Raw genomic sequence first — 26,443 nt, 5'->3', positions numbered from 1 at the left:
ACACTGAAGGTGTACAGAACTCCCCCCAACAATATCATTTCTTGCTTGTGTGATTGGCTAACTGAATTTCCCAGAAGTCTGCACTAAGATACAAATTAGATTTCAGGCATCCCCTGCAACAAAAATTTCATTTTTGTTGAGATACTCCCAATAGGAAATGATGTCTAAAGGGATGCAAACCCTGCAATTTTCCTGAAGGTGCAGATTGATAATTATGAAACCACTCCTATACAGATTCACTCAGCACATCGACACAGACAAACAACCATTTCTTCAGAATAACAAAAGGTAGGAATCTGGAACAAAGTTTGTTACAATCCTTTCAATGTACATTGATCACCCAGAGGGGAATGCTACAGTAACATGTTACACCCTGAATATAGATGTAACATGTTATGAAAGGTTAACTGATTCTTTAAGTTAAACACACCTGACTCTCAGAGCTTTACAACAAATACAAGCTAGTGAAAAGAAGTATATCTCATCAATATCCTGTTACCAGTGTCACCAGTCATAGCCAACCCAAGATTTATGGCTTTGCACACTGCTGTCCGTCTAACAGTTGAATGACAGGCAGCATCATTCAACCCCCTTCTTGTTCTGATGTCAGACTGTCCTGGACATATTGGCACCCCAGCACTTAGGCCTTGTGCACAGTGTACACCTATGTGAGGGACATGTTTGTCCATATGGGGATTTACAGGTGTTATATGCATCCCCATGCAGGCAATCCTATTCACATCAATTGGGATGTAGCGGTTGCATGGCCACAGCTGCTGCTCCCAATTTGACAGCCATGCAGTTGTGGGTGTACATGGAGATGTAGGGAACACCTGTGCATCCCTGTGCAGGCAAGCATGACCCCTGCACAAGTGTACACTGTAGTATACCAATGTGAACGAGGCCTGAAAGTGGTTGTAAAGGCCATCTTTTTTAACCTCTTGCCCTCCAGAGGATTACCCCCCACTTCCTGACCAGGCCATTTTTTGCAATACGGCGCTGCGGTACTTTAACTGACAATTGCGTGGTCATGCAACATTGCACCCAAATTACATTTATGTCTTCTTTTCCCCCCACAAATAGAGCTTTCTTTCGGTGGTATTTAATCACCTCTGTGTTTATTTTTTGCGCTACATATCCAGTAAAAATTTTTAAAAAATAAAATTTCTTCATTAATTTAGGCCAAAATGTATTTTGCTCCATGTCTTTCCTAAAAAAAAATCCCAATACATGTAAATTAATTAGTTTACGTGAAGGTTATAGCATCTACAAATGGCAGTGTATATATTCTGGAATTTTTTTTTTTCTATACTATAGCAGGACTGCGTTGGGCATTCTGACACTGGGTGGGAACTGACTGTCACTGACATCCCCAGAGACACTAATACAGAGATCAGTGCAAATAAAAAGCAATGACACTGTACTAATGACACTGCGCAGGAAGGGGTTAATATTTGGGTAAACTGTGTGCTGTGTATGTTTTACTTGGGAAACATGCTGCTGTGCAGAGAAATGCACAGCAGCATGTTATTGCTGGTGGGTGCCGGCGGAGAATCCCTGGCTGGGACCCAGTAACTGACATCCGTAGCGCCAATGGCGGCGTGCGTGCCCCCTACCTAGAACGTGAGTTTGCACAGCCCTGCCTCCCTATAGCAGTATTTCTGCTATAGGGTGGAGGGCAACTGGTTAAATTAAAGTAGTAAACATGTTATAATTACCTGCTCGGTTGCATTTTCCCACAGTTTCCATTCTCTTCTGATGTCCCCCACTGGTGCTCTCTGCTCCTCCTCTTCTGTGTGTACCCCCATAGCAAGCTGTGTGCTATGGGGGCACACAATGTGGGCACGCTCCCGAGCCAGGCTGTGTGTGTCCCTAGGCACACAGCATGCAAATAAACCCACTCTTCCTTCTCAAAGGATTTGACTGACAGCAGCAGAAGCCAATGGCTCCCACTGCTCGCAGAGCCACTTGTAAGAGCAGGGAGAGACAGGATTCAGCCGGGCACAGCGCTGGATTGATGTAGGTGAATGTTTAGAGTGGGGGGGAGGCACACAGCAAGTGCTAAATGTTTTTCTTACCTTAATGCAGGGAATGCATTAAGGTAAAAAATTGTTTTAACTTTAGAACCACTTTAAATTAAACACATCTGACTCTTAGCTCCACAACAAATGCAAGCTAGTGGTAATACCTATGTCACATTAGTATCCTGCTATCAATGTCATCATGTGGATTTATGGCTTTGCACACTGTTGTCAGTCTAATACTGAACAAGCTTTCAGGAAGGGAAAGTACGAGGTAAAATTTACTGCTGCTCCCACACTGTCCAATCAAAAGGCTGGGAATCATTCACTGACCAAGCTATATTTTGTCTAGCTGAACTCCATGTAGATAAAAAAAAAGCAGAAATCAATGCACCTAAGCATATATTAGAAATAGCGAAGTGTATTGTAATTCCCTGTGATGCAGCATTTAGATGGAGGAAATGAGGGGCACGAATATATAGATTTCATTGGTATATTTAGCATGTCACCTGGAGTTCAGTTTTAACGCAGAACTCTGGGCAAAAATGTCTTTACATGCCCTTGTTGCTGATTTTGTACCTTCACTGAATATGTCATCCATCTTCTGGTTCACTCAGTAGTTGCTCTGAGTGCTCTGTAATAGCCTATTCATTTTGAGATCAAACCATTAATTCTCTTTGGTTTCCTGTTTGATAGACCACGGACTTCTATGACTCCTATTTCCAGCCACTGGTCTTGGCACATCCCTTCTGTAGTTCTTTCTCCTGGAAGCAGTGATGTAATTCAGCCCCATTTGCAGTGGTAGGTGGGCTGAGACTCTCAGACACATTCAGCATGTACAGGCCTAGGGTACCCGCCCACATTCACTACAGTTCCCTGTGGTTGATGGGAACTGTAGTCATGGTCAGATCTAGGTGGGCTGTGCCCCGCCAGATTTCATTTTTGCCCCCCCCCCCCCAAAAAAAAGCTCCCTGGATTCTGTCCCCCCCACTGAGTTCCTGTTCCTAACCCTGCACTGCACACAATGAAGACACAAGCAGCACAGCTCCCAGTCCCCTCACAGCAGAGTTCTCACTCCTTTACATAGAGCCAGGACAGTGAGCAGTGCAGTGCAGTGAGCTGAAAGCATTTTAGAACAGGGGGAGGCTGAGGGAGGAGAGCAGAGGATTGGTGAGCTGGTCATGCATGGGATGCTTATATGTCAGAAGGGTCAGCTATCATCACCAGTGCTGGGACAAGGTCATCCAGTGCCCAGGGCAAAGATGCCAAACTGTGCCCCCCCTTCCTGTTCATGATGTGCAAGCTTAGAGGATCCATTTAGGGGGTATGCAACCTGCACCTCCTCCTGGCTCCCTCCTCACTGCTCCCAGTGCTGGGCTGACAGTAGTAGTGGTGCCGCTGTCACTAGTCAGCCTTTTAACAGAAGGAACTCAGAAAAGGGTACTCCTATCCCTGCAAAAAACCATTGCGCCCAGGGCGGCCGCCCCTCCTGCCCACCCCTTGTCCCAGCCCTGATCATCACAACCAGTGTGTGGACAATTCACAGCCAGGACAGTTGTCAGTGAGCAGAAATACTGTCTGTGTTCAGCCATACAAGTTTTCCCTCCTCTCCAATTGCTGTATACTTCTAGCTCTCTCCTCAATGGTATATGTGTGGAGTTATATTGTGTCCTATGGCACTCTGATACATAGCCAACCTTCCTGCTGTCTGCAGTTTTAGCATCACTCTACTGGTATAATTTCACCATATATCATATCCTCTTTTATGTCATCTCAACTTCCTGACATGTCTGCACTTATAACATCAGGGTAATGCTATATTACTCATTTATAATAATCCCGACAGTATCCCCAGCTTTTGTCAAGAATCTGACCTTCCTGACATGTATGCAGTTATAGGTTGATGATATACTCATCTGTATATTATGCCCTATAGTGGATATAGCCTTTCTGATGTTTCTGTGGTTACAGGTTTGATGTTAAAACTCCTAATCTTCATGTATTGAATTGCATTGTATTCTCTTCTTATATAACCCCAGAAACCACTAAACAGCTCATCCACTCCCTCATCATATCACGACTCGACTACTGCAACTCCCTCCTCACTGGCCTGCCTCGCCGCTGGCTATCCCCGCTTCAGTCCGTCCTGAATACGGCTGCCAGACTCATTCACCTTTCTAACCGCTCTGTCTCCACCACCCCCCCTCTGCCAATCCCTCCACTGGCTTCCGATTGCGCAACGGATCAAATTCAAAATCCTAACGCTGACGTACAAAGCTGTCCACCATACTGCCCCGAACTACATCACTGACCTAATATCCAAGTACCGCCCAGCACGCACACTCCGCTCCTCACAAGACCTCCTTCTCTCTAGTTCCCTGGTCTCCTCCTCCCATGCCCGCCTCCAGGACTTCTCCAGGGTGTCACCCATCCTCTGGAACTCCCTGCCCCAACCCATCAGATTATCACCTACTCTTCTCTCCTTTAGGCGCACCCTGAAAACCCATCTCTTCAGGGAAGCCTACCCCACCCCCTGCTAACTTGCCGACCTCCTCCACTCTTCCTACCACCCCATCCCCCACAGCTATCTCCTCCTGTGCCACCACCCCCTCCCTCCTAGATTGTAAGCTCGAAAGGGCAGGGCCCTCGAACCCCTCGTGTATCACATTGTATTGGTATTGTTCTGTCCCCCTTTGTAATGTACAGCGCTGAGCGAACTATTGGAGCTTTATAAATACTGTATAATAATAATAATATATACAGTTGTGACCAAAATTATTCAACCCCCACTGAAATTGAGTGTTTTGGCCAGTTTGACATTGCTTTTGATCATTCAGTCATCTTGCTTACATTTACATTAAAGAGGCACTTGTAGGTCAGACAAATATAACATAACAGTTATAATGAAATAACCACAAATGTCTTTTCTGTGCTCACAGCATTATCAGTTTTATTCAACCCCCAAGTGACATTCAATCTTAGTACTTAGTACAGCATCCTTTTACAGTTATAACAGCTTTTAAACGTGAAGCATAGCTTGACACAAGTGTCTTGCAGCGATCTACGGGTATCTTCGCCCATTCTTCATGGGCAAAGGCCTCCAGTTCAGTCACATTCTTAGGCTTGCGCACTGCAACTGCTTTCTTTAAGTCCCACCAGAGGTTCTCAATCGGATTTAAGTCTGGTGACTGCGATGGCCACTCCAAAATGTTCCAGCCTTTCCTCTGCAACCATGCTCTAGTGGACTTGGAGGTATGCTTGGGATCATTGTCCTGTTGAAAGGTCCAACGTCTCCCAAGCCTCAGGTGTGTGACGGACTGCATCACGTTTCCATCCAATATCTCCTGGTACTGAAGAGAATTCATGGTACCTTGCACACGCTGAAGCTTCCCTGTACCTGCAGAAGCAAAACAGCCCCAAAGCATGATTGACCCTCCACCATGCTTCACAGTAGGCAAGGTGTTCTTTTCATCATAGGCCTTGTTCTTCCTCCTCCAAACATAGCGTTGATCCATGGGCCCAAACAGTTCTAATTTTGTTTCATCAGTCCACAGAACACTATCCCACAACTTTTGTGGTTTGTCCACATGGCTTTTGGCATACTGCAGTCGACTCTTCTTATTCTTTGGAGACAGCAAGGGGGTACGCCTGGGAGTTCTGGCACGGAGGCCTTCATTACGCAGTGTGCGTCTTATTGTCTGGGCTGAAACTTCTGTACCCACATCTGACAAATCTTTTCTCAGTTCCTCAGCAGTCACACGGGGACTTCTCTCCACTCTACGCTTCAGGTAGCGCACAGCAGTCGAAGTCAGCATCTTCTTTCTGCCACGACCAGGTAGCGTTTCAACAGTGCCCTTTGCCTTGAATTTGCGAATGATGCTTCCTAAGGTGTCTCTTGGTATGTTTAACATCTTTGCAATCTTCTTATAGCCATTGCCCTTCCTGTGAAGAGAAATCACCTCTTCTCTTGTCTTCCTGGACCATTCTCTTGCCTTCACCATGTTTGTAACCACACCAGTAAATGTCTAGAAGGAGCTGAGTATCACAGTCATTTTAAAGCTGCCTAATTGGTGCTTATTATGCTTGATTGCTGCTCGGTGACATCCACAGGTGTTTTCAATACCTGATGGAAAGCACCTGTATGAACCTCTGTTCTTCAGAGTGGTAGTCTTTAAGGGGTTGAATAATTGTGGCAATGAAGAAACCACATAAGAACCATTTACTACTGTATTACATAAACAATTGATGTCATTTTAGTTGCATTTGGGTAGTTACAACGTCCTTGTAGGATTTGATTCTGAATACAATTCCAAATGTACACTATAGTCCCTAAACCCCTTTACAGCATTGGGGGTTGAATAATTTTGGTCACAACTGTAGGACTCATTCACATGGCCGCAAAAAAAAACAGACACAACCATTTTTTTTTTACAGATCTAAACACAGCTGTATTGTTTTAAATCGAGACATCCATTACGGAAAATCTATGTTTGGGGACATGCGTATGCATATATACCATTGAGAAGACAATTTTTACACAGTAAAAAACCTAATCTATGTAGAGATCATTTATGCAGCCATTTTATGGCCATGTAAATGTAGCCTAAGGTTACTTGCACAAAGTACTGATGTACGAATAGATTCCTGGCAGAAAATTCCTGCGTAAAAACTCAACGATGGGCTGTACAATAAATGTTCATATTCACAAAACAAACATTCTTCTAGCTTTTCTTGGGTTGTGTCCTACATGCATTGACGTGCAATGCACACATTTGTGAGTAAAATACTGTGCAGCCCCGACGCGGAGCTCCTTCTCCCATCCCTGCACTGCACACAGCCTGGGCACAGGCGGCACAGCTCCCCCTCTCCACACAACACATAGCTGAGATCAGATTCTTATACACACAATCTCAATCTACACAGTGTGCAGTTCTGACCTGTGATTTTCCCTGGTTGGAACAGCAGCATGGCAGTAGCCAGCTACACACTGTGTAGACAGAGATTGTGTGTATACGAATCTGATCTCAGCTATATGTTGTGTGGAGAGGGGGAGCTGTGCCGCCTGTGCCCAGGCTGTGTGCAGTGCAGGGATGGGAGAAGGAGCTCTGCCAAATGCCTGCCAGCAGTGACCCTGGCCCTGTCCTCTGCCCTGCCAGCACTGACCCTGGCCCTGTCCTCTGCCCTGCCAGCACTGACCCTGGCCCTGTCCTCTGCCCTGCCAGCACTGACCCTGGCCCTGTCCTCTGCCCTGCCAGCAGTGACCCTGGCCCTGTCCTCTGCCCTGCCAGCAGTGACCCTGGCCCTGTCCTCTGCCCTGCCAGCAGTGACCCTGGCCCTGTACTTCTGCCCTGCCACCAGTGACCCTGGCCCTGTCCTCTGCCCTGCCAACAGTGACCCTGGCCCTGTCCTCTGCCCTGCCAGCAGTGACCCTGGTTCTGCCACCAGTGACCCTGGCCCTGTCCTCTGCCCTGCCAGCAGAGACCCTGTACTTCTGCCCTGCCACCAGTGACCCTGGCCCTGTACTTCTGCCCTGCCACCAGTGACCCTGGCCCTGTCCTCTGCCCTGCCAGCAGTGACCCTGGCCCTGTACTTCTGCCCTGCCACCAGTGACCCTGGCCCTGTACTTCTGCCCTGCCACCAGTGACCCTGGCCCTGTCCTCTGCCCTGCCAGCAGTGACCCTGGCCTGTCCTCTGCCCTGCCAGCAGTGACCCTGGCCCTGTCAGCAGTGACCCCGGCCTGTCCTCTGCCCTGCCAGCAGTGACGCTGCTATTTGTCTGGCCATTTGTTTGGCAACATTTTATAAGCTTACCCAGGGCAAGCAGGCAGATCATGAAAGTGAAAGTAAAGTTATAAATCCAAATATGTTTATTCTAAGCCTATGACTAAAAGGAAATGAAGCCATTGGAATGTCATGACAGCCAGGCAACTAGTATTTCTAGAAGATGGATCAGTAGTGGGAGCATCCATTGCCCTTAGTCCAGTGGCTGTGCTGTTGATCAGGGTGCTTGGACCACAAGACTGGCTGAACCCCAAATTCTCTAATAGGCAAAATGCCTAACATAAATGTATTTCAAAAGGTGCATTTAACTTTAAACAAAGCACAAATAGTCTGCTCTATGAAAAGACTAGCCTGGAAAAAGGCTTTGTGTGTGCTTAGTGGATGGGGTGGAGATTAACACTTCAAAAGGTTTTATGTCTACAAGCTACAATTATGAGCTACATGCAAAGACTTTAAAGTACAGCAGACACAACAGGTCTGCTGGTCTTTCTGAAGCATCAAGCAAGTACCTTTCTAAATGTATCCCCATACGTCTTTCTTAGAAAAAGAAGAATAATTGCAAAATTTGCAGGCATGGTAATTGCTAGATTTTACTAAAACAGGTCCTAATGTGTTGTGTTTTTTCTCTCTTGCCCATTCACAGCCATGTTAATTGATGAAAAGTAATTCAGGATAACATTTTCATGAGGCTTTCAAGCTATTCTTCTGGTGCTTGTAGAGGTCACCAAAATAAATTTAGAGGCGTGAAATGTATGATTTGGCTCCATTAAAGCCAGGGAACGTCATGTTCTTGTACTGGTCCCCCAGAGATTTCCCAGCATGCATTCAGAGATAATAGGGGGGCTTTCAGTTATGGTGAAACATCTTTAGTGAGCAGAGAGAAACAGTTTAAAATTTTCATACCTGCAAGTGTGAGATTTACAGTACAGAATTCAAATTTAACAGGATTGTTGTACGAAGCCTCAGAAAATGCCTGGGCTGCTTATCGCTTATTTTCTAATTGGTGCTGAACGGGTAATACAAACCTCTCCCTTTACTTCAGTATCTAGCAACTCAACAGTATATATATATATATATATATATATATATATATATATATATATATGAGTGTTACATAGTTAGTCTGGCTGAAAAAAGACAAAAGTCCATCCAGTTCAACCATAGAAAAAAACAAAAGTTATAATCCTACACCCACAGTTGATCCAGAGGAAGGCAAATAAAACCCAGCAAACCATGATCCAATTTGCTCCTGCATGGAAAAAAATTCCTTCCTGATCCCCCGAAAGGCAATCGGATATGCCCTGGATCAACTTTACCTATAAATGTTAGTATCCAGTTATATTCTGTGTATCTAGGAAAGAATCCAGGCCTTTTTTGAAGCAATCCACTGAGCTGGCCAGAACCAACTCTTGAGGGAGTCTATTCCACATTTTCACAGCTATCACTGTGAAGAAACCTTTCCGTGTTTGGAGATTACATTTCTTTTCCTCCAGATGTAAAGAGTGCCCCCTTGTCCTCTGTGATTTCCTCAGGGTGAATAACTCTACACCGAGTTCACTATATGAACCACTGATGTATTATACATGGAGATCATATCCCCCCTTATGTATTATACATGGAGATCATATCCCCCCTTATGTATTATACATGGAGATCATATCCCCCCTTATGTATTATACATGGTGATCATATCCCCCCTTATGTATTATACATGGAGATCATATCCCCCTTATGTATTATACATGGAGATCATATCCCCCCTTATGTATTATACATGGTGATCATATCCCCCCTTATGTATTATACAGGGAGATCATATCCCCCTTATGTATTATACATGGAGATCATATCCCCCCTTATGTATTATACATGGAGATCATATCCCCCCTTATGTATTATACATGGTGATCATATCCCCCCTTATGTATTATACATGGAGATCATATCCCCCCTTATGTATTATACATGGTGATCATATCCCTCCTTAATCTCCTCTTCTCAAGAGAGAATAAATTCAGTTCCTCTAATCTTTCCTCATAGCTGAGCTCCTCCATACCTCTTATCAGTTTGGTTGCCCTTCTCTGTACTTTCTCAAGTTCCCCAATGTTCTTTTTGTGAATTGGTGCCCAAAACTGAACTGCATATTCCAGATGAGGTCTTACTAATGATTTGTACTAGGGTTATATGATATCTCTCTCTCTGGAGTCTCAGACCCTATATTGTTTATAAATACATTAAAATGTAAGGGTCCCAACACTGAACCTTGGGGTACACCACTGATGACCCTAGACCATTCAGAGTATAAATCATTAACCACTACTCTTTGAATACGATCTTTTAGCCAGTTTTCTATCCATTTACATACGGATTTTACCAAGCCTGTAGACTTTACCTTACACATTAGCCGTGTGTGGGAACTGTGTCAAACGCTTTTGCAAAATCCAAGTATACCACGTCCATCTCCACCCCTCTGTCCAAGTATACCACGTCCACTGCCACCCCTCTGTCCACTGTTTTGCTCACCCCCTCATAAAAATAAATCAGATTTCTTTAACAACTTCTCTCTTTCATGAATCCATGCTGTCTGTTGCTTAAAATATTTTTTTCCAGCAAGAACTCATGTATGTGGTCTTTTAATAAACTCTTTATATAGTTGTGCTCAAAAGTTTACATACCCTGGCAGAAATTGTGAAATTTTGGCATTGATATTGAAAATATGACTGATCATGCCAAAAAATGCTCTTTTATTGAAGGATGATAATCATGTGTAGCCATTTATTATCAAATAGTTGTTTGGCTCCTTTTTAAATCATAATGATAACAAAAATCACCCAAATGGCCATCATCAAAAGTTTACATACCCTGGAATGTTTGGCCTTGGTACAGACACACAAGGTACACACATGGGCTAAAATGCCAATTAGAGGTTAATGTCCTACATCTGTGGCTTTTTAAATTGCAATTAGTGTCAGTTTATAAATAGTCAATGAGTTTGTTAGCTCTTACGTGGAAGCACTGACTAGGCTAGATAGTGAGCCATGGGGATCAGAAAAGAACTGTCAAAAGTCCTGCGTAACAAGGTAATGGAACTTTATAAAGATGGAAAAGGACATAAAAAGATGTCCAAAGCCTTCAATATGCCAATCAGTACTGTTAAATCACCTATTAAAAAGTAGAAGGTTCGGGGATCTCTTGATACCAAGCCAAGGTCGGGTAGACCAAGAAAGATTGCAGCCATAACTGGCAGAAGAATTGTCCGGGATTCAAAGAAAAACCGACAGGCAACCTGAAAAGAAAAACAGGCTGCTCTGGAAAAAGATGGTGTGGTTGTTTTTAAGGAGCACAATACAGTGATACTTGAACAAAAATGAGCTGTTTGGTCGAGGTGCCAGAAAGAAGCTTTTACTGCACCAATGCCACAAAAAAGCCCGGTTACAATATGCCTGACAACACCTTTACATGCCTAACCGGGCCTTTTTGTGTCATTGATGCAGTAAAGGCTTCTTTCTTGCACCTCGGCCATGCAGCTCATTTTTGTTGAAGTGTCATCATATTGTGCTCCTTCAAAATGAATGGGCGCAAATTGCATTGCAAAGAATAGCATGCATTTTGAATAGGCATGTGGTGCAATTCATGTTCAAATTGCATGTGGTTTCCCCACTGCTCCCATGTGAACCCAGGCTTTTCATAGCCTGAGTTCACACATGAGCAGTGCGCGAAACCTCCCTGCACCGGTCCCATGCTGTCACACTATGAAAAGACGCTTCACAGTTCTGGGGATTTGAAATCCCTGAGGCTGTCTCTTCTCTTCTTGAAGGGATGACAGTACAGGCTAGATGGCTTCTGACAAGTCCGCACCATGACAGTGCTGACCAATCAGAAGCCATATAGCCCATTGCATAGAGAGGAGATAAAGTTGTGGGAAATTCCAATCCCCAGACTTGTGAAACGGCATTTCATTGCGTGACAGCATGGGATTGGTGCATGGAGGTTCCCCGCACTGCTCCTATGTAAACTCAGTCCATGACAAGCCTGGGTTCACACAAGAACAGCGCAGAAACTGCATGCAACTTGGACAGGAATTGCACCACATTCCTGTTCAAATCTCAGAACTGGAAAAAAAGGCGCTGTGGAAAATGCTCTCAGACAAGCACCTTAGTGGAGGTGCATCTTTATTGGGTGAGATAAAGTAGCAAGTATAATAAAATTAACCAGCCTGAAGTGGACAGTGTGATTCCAATGGACGGCCCGTCCGCTCTGAGGGGAGCTGAGATCAAAGAATGCTCCTGTCGGCTTCAAATCACGTGGTGTCAGCGTACCAGCGTCCTGGGTGGTGTCACCATGGCAAACGAAGGCAGTGTCCGGCGTTGGCTTCAGCTGGGAGCATATGTGGGGTTACCAAGGGGCTGGGAGCATATGTGGGGTGTCCGCTCTGATTGACACCCCATCCCCTGCTAATTACACTCAGCCAGCCTTCCCTTTAATGGTCTTCTATATAATGGCCGCCGGCCATGGTTACCAGAGACTTGACAAAGCGCAACTGCGCGAAACATGTCGTCTTGGTAACCCCACATATGCTCCCAGCTGAAGCCAACGCCGGACACTGCCTTCGTTTGCCATGGTGACACCACCCAGGACGCTGGTACGCTGACACCACGTGATTTGAAGCCGACAGGAGCATTCTTTGATCTCAGCTCCCCTCAGAGCAGACGGGCCGTCCATTGGAATCACACTGTCCACTTCAGGCTGGTTAATTTTATTATACTTGCTACTTTATCTCACCCAATAAAGATGCACCTCCACTAAGGTGCTTGTCTGAGAGCATTTTCCACAGCGCCTTTTTTTCCAGTTCTCTTCATCATGCATATGATTAACAAGGCAGCAGTGGTGAGCTCATGATTAACTGTTCACATGTTTCCACCTGGAGTGGCCTCTCTGCGCTCATTTGTATGAGTTTTCCTGTTCAAATCTCATGCTATACTTTGTTGTGCGATTTGCATCCATTCATTCTGTATGTATGCAAATTGCAACACAAAGTATCGGTTTTGGGTATCGAGAGCATTTTCTCGAGTACTCGTGAAAATACTCGGTATCAGTGCATCCCTAATTCATTTAGATTTGGATCATGCTTTATTGGGGTTTTTTTAATCTCTGCCACTCCTTCTCTGCACATTTCAAAGTGGGACTAAACTGTGCCTGAGCATTACAAACCAAAAATTCTATTTAATTCATTTTTAATATCCAAAACAATCCCACTGTTCCATCCATGTCTCCATGTTTTATTTTAAGCAATCACTTTGGAAAACATAGCATTTCTAGCCATGGGCATATTGAGTAAGGGCAGAGGATTCATATAACATTTACTTCACAAAAAGAACATTGGGGAAGTGGAGAAAGTACAGAGAAGGGCAACCAAACTGATAAGAGGCATGGAGGAGCTCAGCTATGAGGAAAGATTAGAGGAACTGATTTTTTTCTTTCTTGAGAGGAGGAGATTAAGGGGGATATGATTAACATGTATAAATACATCAGTGGCACATACAGTGAACTCGGTGTAGATCTATTCACCCTGAGGTCATCATAGAGGACAAGGGGGTACTCTTTAAATCTGGAGGAAAAGAAATTTAATCTCCAAATACAGAAAGGTTTCTTCACAGTAAGAGCTGTGAAAATGTGAAATAGACTCCTTCAAGAGTTGTGTCAGGGGAAAAGGCAAGGAAGCCCGGACAGATACGCCAATGCTCAATATGGCCACACCAAGAAGTGCGCATGCGCATAGGCGGGCAGCACGTAATCGCGCATTCCTGTGCACGAAAACGTACCGTCACGCGCATGGTACACTAATTGCTGACACTCAGTGGCCTTTATAAGGATTGCAGCTCTGCTCAGTGATTGCTGGATTATCGTCAGCCCCTCCCGTTCCTGAGTTTACTGCTGATTACCAATTACGACCCGGCTTGCTCCTGACCTTGCTCCTGTCCGCTGCTCTGTGTATGACCGCGGCTTGATCCTGACCTTGCTCCTGTCCGCTGCTCTGTGTATGACGCAGGCTTGATCCTGACCGTGCTCCTGTCCGTTGCTCAGTGTATGACCCAGGCTTGATCCTGACCTTGCTCCTGTCTGCTGCTCAGTGTATGACCCTGGCTTGATCCTGACGTTGCTCTTGCCTGCTGTTCCATATTGACCCTGGCTCCTACTACTGACTACTCTACTCATCCTCCGGGATCCATGTGTTCTCTGGAGAAACTCCTCCTGCAACCCGGAGCACCCACAGGTTGCATCTCATCAAGCATCTCTAAGCAGCAACACCACTGGCAACCCGTGCTTCTTTGGGCACTGCACCTCATGTTTCCACCTCCAGGGGCGCATTGCACTTAGACGTAAGGGGAGCCCTCTCTCTATTGCAGCCTCTGGTCATGTACGTGACAAGTTGGTTCTGGCTAACTCAGTGGATTGTTTTAAAAAAGGCCTGGATTATTTCCTAGATACACAGAATATAATTGGATACGAATATTTATAGGTTGATCCAAGGAATATCCGACTGCCTCTCGGGGGATCAGGAAGGAATTTTTTCCCCTGCAGGAGAAAATTGGATCATGCTTTGCTGGGGTTTTTTTTTGCCTTCCTCTGGTTCAACTGTGGGTGTAGGATTATACATTTTTTTTTTTTTTTTTAATGGTTGAACTGGATGTACTTTTGTCTTTTTTTTAGCCAGACTTTGTAACTATGTACTTCCTGGAATCCATCTGTCCTTAGCTCAGGCATACGGATAGGAGGGTGCGTTTAGCTGAGAAAAACCCAACTGATGAAAGGAAAAATTTGCTCATTTAGACTTCTGGGATGTACTGTATGACATTACTTTCTAGCCTAGGCTATAAATCAGGAAGCAGCTGAAAAAATGTAAAGATAAAAAAAAAAAAGAAACGTTTAAAACAAATAAATACTGTATAATATACCTTCTATCTATTTACTAATGATAGCAGCATACTGATTAAACATTTCAAATGTTGATGGAGCAAGTTCATAATGATGATACTAGTGCTGCAATCTTTCAGACCGACAACTCTCATATGTGGACAGCGTGAGAAGTACACCAGGAGCTGTACTATCCAGTAGAAAGAACACTTCCTAAAATCTTGGTGCCTGGCGTTGGTCTTTAACACCATCTCACAGTCACATACAAAACATTTGTTGTTAGGAAACAAGCAATATTTCTAAAAATACAGCACTGAACTTGCTATAAAAAAGAAAGAATCATTTTAAATAATAAACTGTAGGGTGTTATTATAAAACTACTCAGGCATCAAAATAAAGTGAGTATCCTGAGAAAATGTTAAATTAATTTGGTGTACAGGAGAGATTCCTTATTCTGCTCTTGTGGGGAACATCTCTTGAAAACTGATAATAACATCAAAGCCAGGCAGGCGAGATATTCATTTCAGTCTAGTTACAACACTGAAAATGCAGAAGTTGAGTACACATATACTGACGGATGGACATCCAGATAAACATGTGTCTGAGTTGCATGCATTAATATTGGGGTGATTGTTGGCTTCATGTTACTGACTTGATGTTTACTGATCATCAACATAAAGAATATAAATTTAAAAACCAGAAACATCACTACTGTCACACCACATTGCAGACACTTCCTTTACCGTTACTCGGTCTACTGTATGCAGGGGCGGACTGACCATTTGGAAACTTGGGCACTGCCCGAGGGCCCGGGGTCAGTAGGGGACCCCATGAGATGCCCCTGGTACCTTTTTCATAGGCTTTTTTGAGTTGGGGCAAGGACACAGGGGCCCCATGAGTTGTCAGTCCGCCCCTGACTGTACGTTCTTGTGAATTTCACTTAAGTGTTTCGATTGACTGGTCTACTGCTTATAGCCCAAATCTGCTCCATTCACCAACAAGCAGAGTAATGCCCACTTATACTGGCTGCAACAGATGGGAAGACCTGAGAACTAAAGCACAGAAAACTTACCAATGGATTCCCTGAAAACCCCAGATGAATTTACTGTCCATTATCCAGTTTGAACATCCCTACTATCACACCATATTGCAGATCCTTTACGGTTACTTGCTTCTTACGGTTGTCTGTAAGTTTCACTCACATGTTTCTATATTTTATTTTTGTTGTTTTCTTGGAAGTGTACATAATGCACACTTCATTCACCCCAATGTCGGGCAGCACAATGCGCTGCCTGACATTGCACTGCAATTTGGGCCGGCACGCTGCTCTAAAAATACGATAAAATGCTAGGATGCATTGTAGTGTGAATGGTACACATAGGAAACAATTGTTTCCTGTGTTTCCCTGCAGTGACAGATGTTTTACCATGCGGTAAAACGTCTGTCACCGCATATTGTGTGACTTGGCCCTTACAGTTCTATACAAAGATGTAGAATGTAGAGTGGAGCAGGTTCTGATGCACTGACAGCATCTGTCTCCGACCGAATGTGGCCTAGCCAGTATAAGCCCTATGGGGAGGATTCCTAGGAAGGGTAGTGTGCCCTTATCCTGTCCCTACTTGTCCGGAACCTTTCCCTACTGCTATTTCACTTTATCTGACAGGTGACCTTTTCCTACGCTGTCCACTCACAAACTGCGTGCCACGACCGGGAGCCAGGGTCTTAAATAGACTCTGCCTGACCAAAGATGGCTACCAGAGTCACATGGAGCAGCAACATCCAACCGGATCGCTTCCCAGTGACCCAAGAAACCATAGAGGAAAAATTTCCGCCTGACTTCCTCTCCCTCTGCAATGACACTGCAGTTTGAGCGCCACTTGCAGTGGAGGAAAGAGACTGCACTTGCCAAAAATGGTGACGGAGAATGCATACAGAAGCTGCACAGACCCCACAACCCCTCTGCAGGACTAGCATTACTAAGAGCAGACCCTCCTGCTATTTCAGAGGGTATAGATTATTAGGTGGTTGGCTTCTGTTTTCTTGTGAATTCTGCAACTGCTGCATCTTGGTAATCCTAAACAGCAGGGGGGTCTGGGCTCAGTCATGCTAGTGTTATATATACAAGGTAGAAGAGGAGGCACAGACAGTGCTACAATGTGGAGGGCTGCTGAATTGAGAAAGGGCTGTACCTTCAGTGATGGCGGTAACATCCCCAAAGGAATGCCCATAATTTTGTATTCAGCCTAGGGAGGAGCTATAACCAGTCCTGATAGTAAGATGTAATCTTGTTTCCCAACCACTGCTCAGATTGGAATGAGGGCAGGTATGATATGCCCTGGGTCCTCTGGGGGATTTAAAAAGCATTTTATACTGGCGGCAATACTTCTATAAATTTCCCTAGTTCAAACACCAACGGCAATAACAATCTGACCGCTATACCTTATAGCGGTCATCTATTTAAACTGTGTTTCAAACTAAGTCAACACATCTCTTATTTGTTAGTGTAGATTTGGAAGAGTAATATCTATCATAGGTTCGAACCCTTCTCCACTCTGTCTAAAAGTAAAAAGAAAGATAATCCAGTGCATATATGATCTTTTTCTATATAGCAAAGGGAATGACCAGCACTTCATCCAGAGGAGCTTTTCAATGACTGAAAATCTCTGCATGCAGTAACAAGCCCTTATGACATTCAGAAGTTCTCGTTAATTTGTCTCAGCCTCTACATGGCACGGTATTCACAAGAACTGCCTTAATCTGTCGCATCACCCGCTGTTATTATACCTCATATGGTGACCCTGAGGAGAAGCCACCAATTCGTAAAGAAATGTTTCTCTTAAGAGCTTGTTTTTTTAAATGCCCTAATCTGAAAATAGCCTAAAACCTCTGCATTTATATTTGGTATTGTTACTAGGTCCTCTTTTATGTCATGTGCCACATAAAAAAATGATAGAACATGTTCTATGAATATCCTTCTTTTGGCCTATATCACTCAACAACCATCCTTTTATTTCTCTGCTGGTAATGCATTGTTGAAAAGAACATGTCCTATTGCCTGCCATCATCCACTCATCCAGTATATTCAATGAGACCTTCAGACTTAAAGTGTTACTAAGCCCGGGACCCTGTATTCACTAGATCCAGTCTTCCACAGTACACAGAACATGGAAATGCAATTATTTTAGTAAATATAAACTGCTAAATATCTTTTATCATCAGCAGTATATAGTAGTGTTGCGACTTCTATCAGTGCTCGGCCGAGCACTGGTTAATCTTGTAGGAGGACTTTTCATTCTCCTCTGACTGTCCTATGAGGCTGTATAACCCCTGACCATCTGTCTGGACAGTGCTGATTGGCCCTGTGCTGATTACATGCACCCTTCCAACCCCCCCCCCCCAAACTCTCTAAAAAACACACCAAACAGAGCATGTGCAGACTTGCCACTGCTGCTCTAAATATGGCAGAGGGATTGGGGACAGTAGAAGAAGGGGAGGATCAGAGAAGACAGGATCGAACAGCCTAAATACAGAATGCAGAGGATTAACCCCTTAGGTTCCACAGTGAGTATAACAACCATGTTTTACAGCATATACAGACTAATTTTACTGTTGTGGGTTTAGTAACACTTTAACCTACCTAACACCTGCAAAGGGTTCCAGAGCCTTTAAATGGTCTCTCAGTCTGGTTCAGTAGAAATCACAATCATGGGAAAGACTGCTGACCTGACAGTTGTGCAGAAAACCATCATTGACACCCTCCATAAGGAGGGAAAGCCTCAAAAGGTACAGTTGTGCCCAAAATTATTCAACCCCCACTGAAATTGAGTGTTTTGGCCAGTTTGACATTGCTTTTGATCATTCAGTCATCTTGCTTACATTTACATTAAAGAGGCACTTGTAGGTCAGACAAATATAACATAACAGTTATAATGAAATAACCACAAATGTCTTTTCTGTGCTCACAGCATTATCAGTTTTATTCAACCCCCAAGTGACATTCAATCTTAGTACTTAGTACAGCATCCTTTTACAGTTATAACAGCTTTTAAACGTGAAGCATAGCTTGACACAAGTGTCTTGCAGCGATCTACGGGTATCTTCGCCCATTCTTCATGGGCAAAGGCCTCCAGTTCAGTCACATTCTTAGGCTTGCGCACTGCAACTGCTTTCTTTAAGTCCCACCAGAGGTTCTCAATCGGATTTAAGTCTGGTGACTGCGATGGCCACTCCAAAATGTTCCAGCCTTTCCTCTGCAACCATGCTCTAGTGGACTTGGAGGTATGCTTGGGATCATTGTCCTGTTGAAAGGTCCAACGTCTCCCAAGCCTCAGGTGTGTGACGGACTGCATCACGTTTCCATCCAATATCTCCTGGTACTGAAGAGAATTCATGGTACCTTGCACACGCTGAAGCTTCCCTGTACCTGCAGAAGCAAAACAGCCCCAAAGCATGATTGACCCTCCACCATGCTTCACAGTAGGCAAGGTGTTCTTTTCATCATAGGCCTTGTTCTTCCTCCTCCAAACATAGCGTTGATCCATGGGCCCAAACAGTTCTAATTTTGTTTCATCAGTCCACAGAACACTATCCCACAACTTTTGTGGTTTGTCCACATGGCTTTTGGCATACTGCAGTCGACTCTTCTTATTCTTTGGAGACAGCAAGGGGGTACGCCTGGGAGTTCTGGCACGGAGGCCTTCATTACGCAGTGTGCGTCTTATTGTCTGGGCTGAAACTTCTGTACCCACATCTGACAAATCTTTTCTCAGTTCCTCAGCAGTCACACGGGGACTTCTCTCCACTCTACGCTTCAGGTAGCGCACAGCAGTCGAAGTCAGCATCTTCTTTCTGCCACGACCAGGTAGCGTTTCAACAGTGCCCTTTGCCTTGAATTTGCGAATGATGCTTCCTAAGGTGTCTCTTGGTATGTTTAACATCTTTGCAATCTTCTTATAGCCATTGCCCTTCCTGTGAAGAGAAATCACCTCTTCTCTTGTCTTCCTGGACCATTCTCTTGCCTTCACCATGTTTGTAACCACACCAGTAAATGTCTAGAAGGAGCTGAGTATCACAGTCATTTTAAAGCTGCCTAATTGGTGCTTATTATGCTTGATTGCTGCTCGGTGACATCCACAGGTGTTTTCAATACCTGATGGAAAGCACCTGTATGAACCTCTGTTCTTCAGAGTGGTAGTCTTTAAGGGGTTGAATAATTGTGGCAATGAAGAAACCACATAAGAACCATTTACTACTGTATTACATAAACAATTGATGTCATTTTAGTTGCATTTGGGTAGTTACAACGTCCTTGTAGGATTTGATTCTGAATACAATTCCAAATGTACACTATAGTCCCTAAACCCCTTTACAGCATTGGGGGTTGAATAATTTTGGCCACAACTGTAATTGCAAAAGAAGTTGGATGTTCTCAAAGTGCTGTATCAAAGCACATTAATAGAAAGTTATGTGGAAGGGAAAAAGTGTGGAAGAAAAAGGTGCACAAGCAGCATTGATGATCGCAGCCTGGAGAGCATTGTCAGGAAAAGGCCATTCAAAAGTGTTGGGGATTTTCACAAGGAGTGGACTGAGGCTGGAGTCAGTGCATCAAGAGCCACCACACACAGACGGATCCTGGACATGGGCTTCAAATGTCGTATTCCTCTTGTCAAGCAGCTCCTGAACAACAAACGTCAGAAGCGTCTTAGCTGGGCTAAAGAAAAACAGACCTGGCCTGTTGCTCAGTGGTCCAAAGTCCTCTTTTCTGATGAGAGCAACTTTTGTATCTCATTTGGAAACCAAGGACCCAGAGTATGGAGGAAGAATGGAGAGGCACACACTGCAAGATGCTTGAAGTCCAGTGTGAAGTTTCCACAGTCTGTGTTGATTTAGGGAGCCATGTCATCTGCTGGTGTTGTCCACTGTGCTTCATTAAGTCCAGGGTCAACGCAGCCGTCTACCAGGAGATTTTGGAGCACTTCATGCTTCCTTCCGCAGACGAGCTTTATGGGGATGCTGACTTCATTTTCCAGCAGGACTTGGCACCTGCCTACACTGCCAAAAGCACCAAAACCTGGTTCAATGACCGTGGGATTACTGTGCTTGATTGGCCAGCAAACTCGCCTGACCTGAACCCCATAGAGAATCTATGGGGCATTGCCAAGAGAAAGATGAGAGACATGAGACCGAACAATGCAGAAGAGTTGAAGGCCGCTATTGAAGCATCCTGGTCTTCCATAACACCTCAGCAGTGCCACAGGCTGATAGCTTCCATGCCACACCGCATTGAGGCAATAATTGCTGCAAAAGGGGCCTAAACCAAGTACTGAGTACATATGCATGCTTATACTTTTCAGAGGTCTGATATTGTTCTATGTACAATCCTTGTTTTATTGATTGCATGTAATATTCTAATTTTCTAAGATTGTGGATTTGGGGTTTTCATGAGCTGTAAGCCATAATCATCACAATTATGACAAATCACGGCTTGAACTATCTTGCTTTGCATGTAATGAGTCTATCTCATATATTAGTTTTACCTTTTAGGTTGCATTACTGAAATAAATGAACTTTTGCACGATATTCTAATTTTTTGAGTTTCACCTGTAGCTACTAAAGTTGCTTTAGGTGAAGTAACACAAAAAAAGCAAAACTCAAACAAGATGGACTCTTCTTATTTACTATAGGTTGCTGTACTTTAGAATTAGAACCTAAAATATGTTATTAAATAAGGCCCTTGTATAAAAAAAATAAATAAAAAAATCACATAAAAACAAATGCCTTTTTTGGGGCTTAGTGAAGCCTACTACTTCCTAATATAATCTCTATTACCGTTCTATCTTTATCTACAGACAGACAATAGCTGAACTATCTAGGACAATGTGGCAGACGTCACTTACCTGAAGGGGGTTTCCATGATTTCTTTGAAGGAAGGAAAACTCTTCAAAGGAAACATGTCACTTCAGAAATACAAGCTGCCACTGCTGACCAGCTACTGAAAACATTAGTTGCCTTGATATCATACTGATCCTCCGTCTTTAAGACTTTAAATTACTGACCTGGAAAAATAGTACACCAGGACAGGCTGAGTGAGTTCAGAACTCCTGATATGTTCCACTTAACCACTTCAATACCAGGCACTTTCACACCCTTCCTGCCCAGGTCAATTGTCAGCTTTCAGTGTGACAGACAGAACTTTCTTTTGGTGGTATTTAATCACCACTGGGTGTTTTATGTTTTGCTAAACAAAGAAAAAAAAATTAAAATTTTGAAAAAAAAATATATTTCCTAGTTTCTGTTCTAAAATTTTGCAAATAAGTAATTTTTCTTCTTCACTGTGCTGATGAAGCTGCACTGATGGACACTGAAGAGGTTGCACTGATGGGCACTGACAGATTGCATTGATGTACACTAATGAGTCTGAACTGATGGGCACTGACAGATTGCATTGATGTACACTAATGAGGCTGAACTTATGGGCACTGAAGAGGAGGCACTAATAATCGGGCACTGGTGATCACTATCCTGATTATCAGTGTAAACCATGTACTGATAGCCTTGCCAGTTATCGGCTTTCCCTTCCTCACACAGACACAGCGTGTGAGGAAAGGACTGCTGATAAGTGGCAAGTCTGTTTATATGTGATCAGCTGTGACTGGACACAGGTGATCACATGGTAAATGACCGCTGTGATTGGCCCTTTACCCCATCTGTGATCAGCTGTGCCCAAAGGACACAGTGGTCACAGAGCATGCCCAATGTGCGGCCCGGGGGCATGGTTCTGGGACGACATCCATGGACTCCACTTCAAGAACTAGACAACCGCACTGCAGCCATCTTTCGGCTATAGCACAGTATTGAAGTGGTTAAAGTATGTAAGCCATCACCTTGTAAAACAACCCATTCAGTTTAAAATAGAAATGAAAGACAAAACATTTGAGTATAGATATGCACAGAATTAATAAATATTAGAAATACCTTTTTTCCGTATTTTATAAGTGATTACATTCCCTATAAGCTCCTTATACAGCTGAGAACAGAGAACTGGAGGAGGAGAAACAGCAGAACACTGAACTTCCCAGTGAAAGGCTTTGCAGGGGGCATGTGAGCAGAAGTTTGATCATTGGAGGAGAGTACACAGAGTTCCCAGCACAGCCAGCAAACTGACCATGCTTTACTCTCATGCCTAGTGTACTCAGTTTGTAATAAGAAAGCAGAGGAACGGGCAGGAACACTAGGGATTTCACTCAAAGGAAGCAATACAGGGGAGAGAACAAGATACTTTTTCATATAAGTGCATGGAACAGCAGGTACATGTCAGAAATATGAAATGTTGGGTTTACATATTAATAAAGACAGTTTTTCTCTAGCTGCATTCATCAAGCTGTAAATGGTGCTCAGAGCAAATGTCCAAAAGCCAAAAACTGCCACATCTGGCATGTTCGGTCCACAGGCATGTGGTACACATGCAAAATAGTAAAAAAAAAAAAAAAAACACAAAGCTGCACAGGAAGGCACACATGCCCCATCGCACCCGCACCTCCTTCCATAAAGTTTGAGGCTGATCCAGTTCATGCGTTCCTTTTTTGAAGCAAATAAGATGTGCAATCAGCTCCTCTTGCCTGGCTGCAATAAACTTGTGGCCGGCCACCTGGCACTCCCCAGGTGCATATCCCACTTTAAGGACCCTAAACTAGGCTCTTTGCGTGGGAGTTGTGGCTGGCATTTTGGGACTGTTGCCTTACTAATTGCTGGTCTACTCCCAAGGACGACACCATGGCTGTGCAGCTTTCGGGTATGTCGTTTCTGCCTGATTTTAATGTCTTACTTTTATGTGATTCTGAGCATGCAGGCACTGCATCTGTTTTCCCTCAGTGATGCTTTCCTAGATATAACAGAGCCCCTTATGGTGGCTGGAATGCTTTCTGAGCTCCACAGCAACTTGGAGCAGAACAAAGGCATCTACCTGGATGCATGCAGGCTATCTGTAACGCAACTCCATTTTTGTTTAAAAAAAACTAAAAAATAATTACAGTATGATGTTGACAATTGCCTTAGGTGATATATGTTGCAGAATATTAATGTAAATTTGTTTCAGATTCCTACCTTTTTTTCTCTGTTCTGTACAGAACCTTTTCACCATGTCCTGAGTTCTGTATGGAAGGTTTTAGGGGTTTCTTACCAAACAAGCTAATTCCTCTGGCATTGAATTTTGTTTTTGGGCTGCTCTATTAAAGTGATTGTAAATAATTTTTTTTTTTTACCAGATTAGCCCCAAACCTCCTCTTGGGTCCCTTGCTAGCGCTCCCAGCTCCTCCTCCTCTGTCCAGTGCCCCCATGGGAAGCCACTACGTGTGCGTGCTCGCTCCAGAATCCCGTTGCTGCATCCATTGACACAGACTGTGGGACTCAGCTCCGCCCCCTGCTCTCTCAGCCAATGGCTCCCGGTGCCCCAGCAAAGCTAGTGAGACATGGAAGTGAGGGGAGAGAAGAGCTGCAGACGTGCACAGCGCTGGATTGAATGAGGGCTCAGGTATAGACATATAAAAGGGGTGGGGGGTGGGAAGGGCCAAAACTGATGCCTAAACATTGTGTACCTTAATGCAAGGAATGCATTAAAGTAAAAAATGTTTAGGCTTTAGAACCACTTTAAACTTCAGCAGCTGCAGTTTGATATAGATGGGTAAGTTTAAGTATCTCTTACTAAATGGCTTGAGTAGGAATTGTTCATGTAATATTATTTTTGTTAACATGTAGAGTTCTTCTTTAGACTCTCTCAGTATTCCTGCTTGTCAGGTCCTTGATCAGCTGCAGTCTAATCCCTCTATGCTATAATTGCTCTGATGCAGGTTACTAGCATCTTTCTTTCGGGTATAATTTTTTCCTGGGTTGTCAGAGCGTTTGTGGGCCTCCTAAAGCTGTGTGCCAATTTGCTGCAAAGCCATTTGCTTATTGGCCTGAACCATGAGTAGTCACCTCATCCTTGTGGACAGCTGTTGCAAAAAGGTAAGGGGCATCTTTCAGATAAGAACTTTCCTTCAGGTATATAGCAAGCTAACTCATGGGCTCTTTGTCATTTATTCCCTCTAGATTTGCATGCATCATGCACACCCTGAACTGGGCCTGTACCGCTCATGCCTTGGCAGGCAAAGCCCTGTATGAATCCTGCTTTGTAGAAGGAGCCAAGGATAATATCAACTAACAGGTTGAACACATGGTCAATACACTCTGAAGTTGTTTCCACTCACCTTGTGGGCAAATCAACCCTAGTCAGACTCTTCCAAAGAGGAAGATGCAGATATGCATGATTGTATGAATCCTGCTTTGTTCAAGCAGCCAGTGATTAAGATGACAAGGGCTAACAGGTTGTCACAATTCATTAAGCATGTGGTCAAGACACTAAAAGAATTGTTTCCACTTACCCTGTGCAGTGGTTATCTACTCTGGAAATGTCCAGTTTTCCTTCCAGAATCAGTTCTCTAGTCTCAGAGCCTTCCGAAGCTAATCCAACCTCTTCAGAATCTTCCTAAGAAGAGGAGGATGACCTTTGTGCAAATTTGATCCCTCCTCCTTTGTAAGGCTAATGGGCTGCCTTAAAATGGAAGATCTTTCAAGGCTCCCTGCAAAGCAGTGAAAATATTTCAAGCGTTTCCAAAAAATAGCTTTGCAATTTCCATGTGGTAACTGAACTAAAAGCTCATTCTAGAGGAGTAAAAATCATGTTTTCAGCAGGATGTCAAAACTATATCCTTTTAAGGAGCAAAGTGTCCAGTACAAGGAGTCACCCACTGGTTGGTATGTCCCTTATGAGATTGGTCAGATACATGACTTTATCGTTAGAAGATGCTGTGTCCTTCAAGGAAGTACTCAATCACCGCATTGATCTTAAGAGGTGAACATTAAAATAACAGTAAAAATCTGTAATGTTATCCTGGCTTCCTGCCTAAAATAAATGTCTGCTTAGCTAAATAAGACCGCAGTTTAAGAGTCAGTTATCACTCTCTCATTTTGGAGAGGTTTGCTTCTGTAGTTCTGGATGGGAGTCCAGAAAAATTTGGAAGCCAAAACATCATTCAAGAAGTCAGTGAAGAGCTTTGTTTCAGGAAGCCAGGATGTTTCCTGGTATTTTGGGAATCAGGCCACACATGCATGTCTTATAGACACTTGGTTTCTCCTGTTCGACATGTGGACAGCCTTGGTCTTAGATTCCTGGACCCTCAGGACCCTAAGTACCTGTAATAAATAAATAAGGTGCTGGATTGCCTAAGCGTTCCTCTCTTCACCTGACAGCGTCTGCATGTCTGATGATTATGTGGATCAAGGTCTCTCCTGTCCTTGTACTAAAGTGGGCTCAGTGGAGCAGGCACTGTTTCCAGAAGGGTTTTTCTCCAACAGTAGACATGCACCAAACTATTCATATCTCACAGACAAAAATAAGATGCCTTTGGTAGTGGATGTAGTAATAAATCTTCTCAGTTGCCTGAGTGTGGCCCAAAAGGCAACAGAATTTCCCTGTTCAGGGAGTTATCTCAAACATTCCATATTTCTGGCCAGACTTTTGCTCTACATGCCTTTTTGTTGTCGCCTAAAAGTAAGTTCTTTGGTCTCAGTGAAGCTGGAAAACATGACAGTGGTCGACATGGACATCAAGAAGCCAGACAAAGCCTGTAGCCTTAGTCTACTGAGAGAAGTAGAGTTGACCTGGGTAGAAAGGAATCTCTCCAACATTTC

General features: G+C 43.9%; 1 protein-coding gene across 1 annotated transcript in view; it reads right to left on the bottom strand.

Annotated features, from left to right (window-relative positions):
* ADAM12 (ADAM metallopeptidase domain 12) overlaps positions 1-26,443 on the bottom strand; it is a 749,844-nt gene that overhangs the window by 97,391 nt on the left and 626,010 nt on the right. The window lies entirely within an intron of this gene.

This window comes from Staurois parvus, unplaced genomic scaffold (assembly GCF_062004578.1).
Source record: "Staurois parvus isolate SC_StPar_1 unplaced genomic scaffold, SC_StPar_1.0 ptg000009l, whole genome shotgun sequence".
Lineage (NCBI taxonomy): Eukaryota > Metazoa > Chordata > Amphibia > Anura > Ranidae > Staurois > Staurois parvus.
This window is presented reverse-complemented; position numbering and strand designations above follow the sequence as displayed.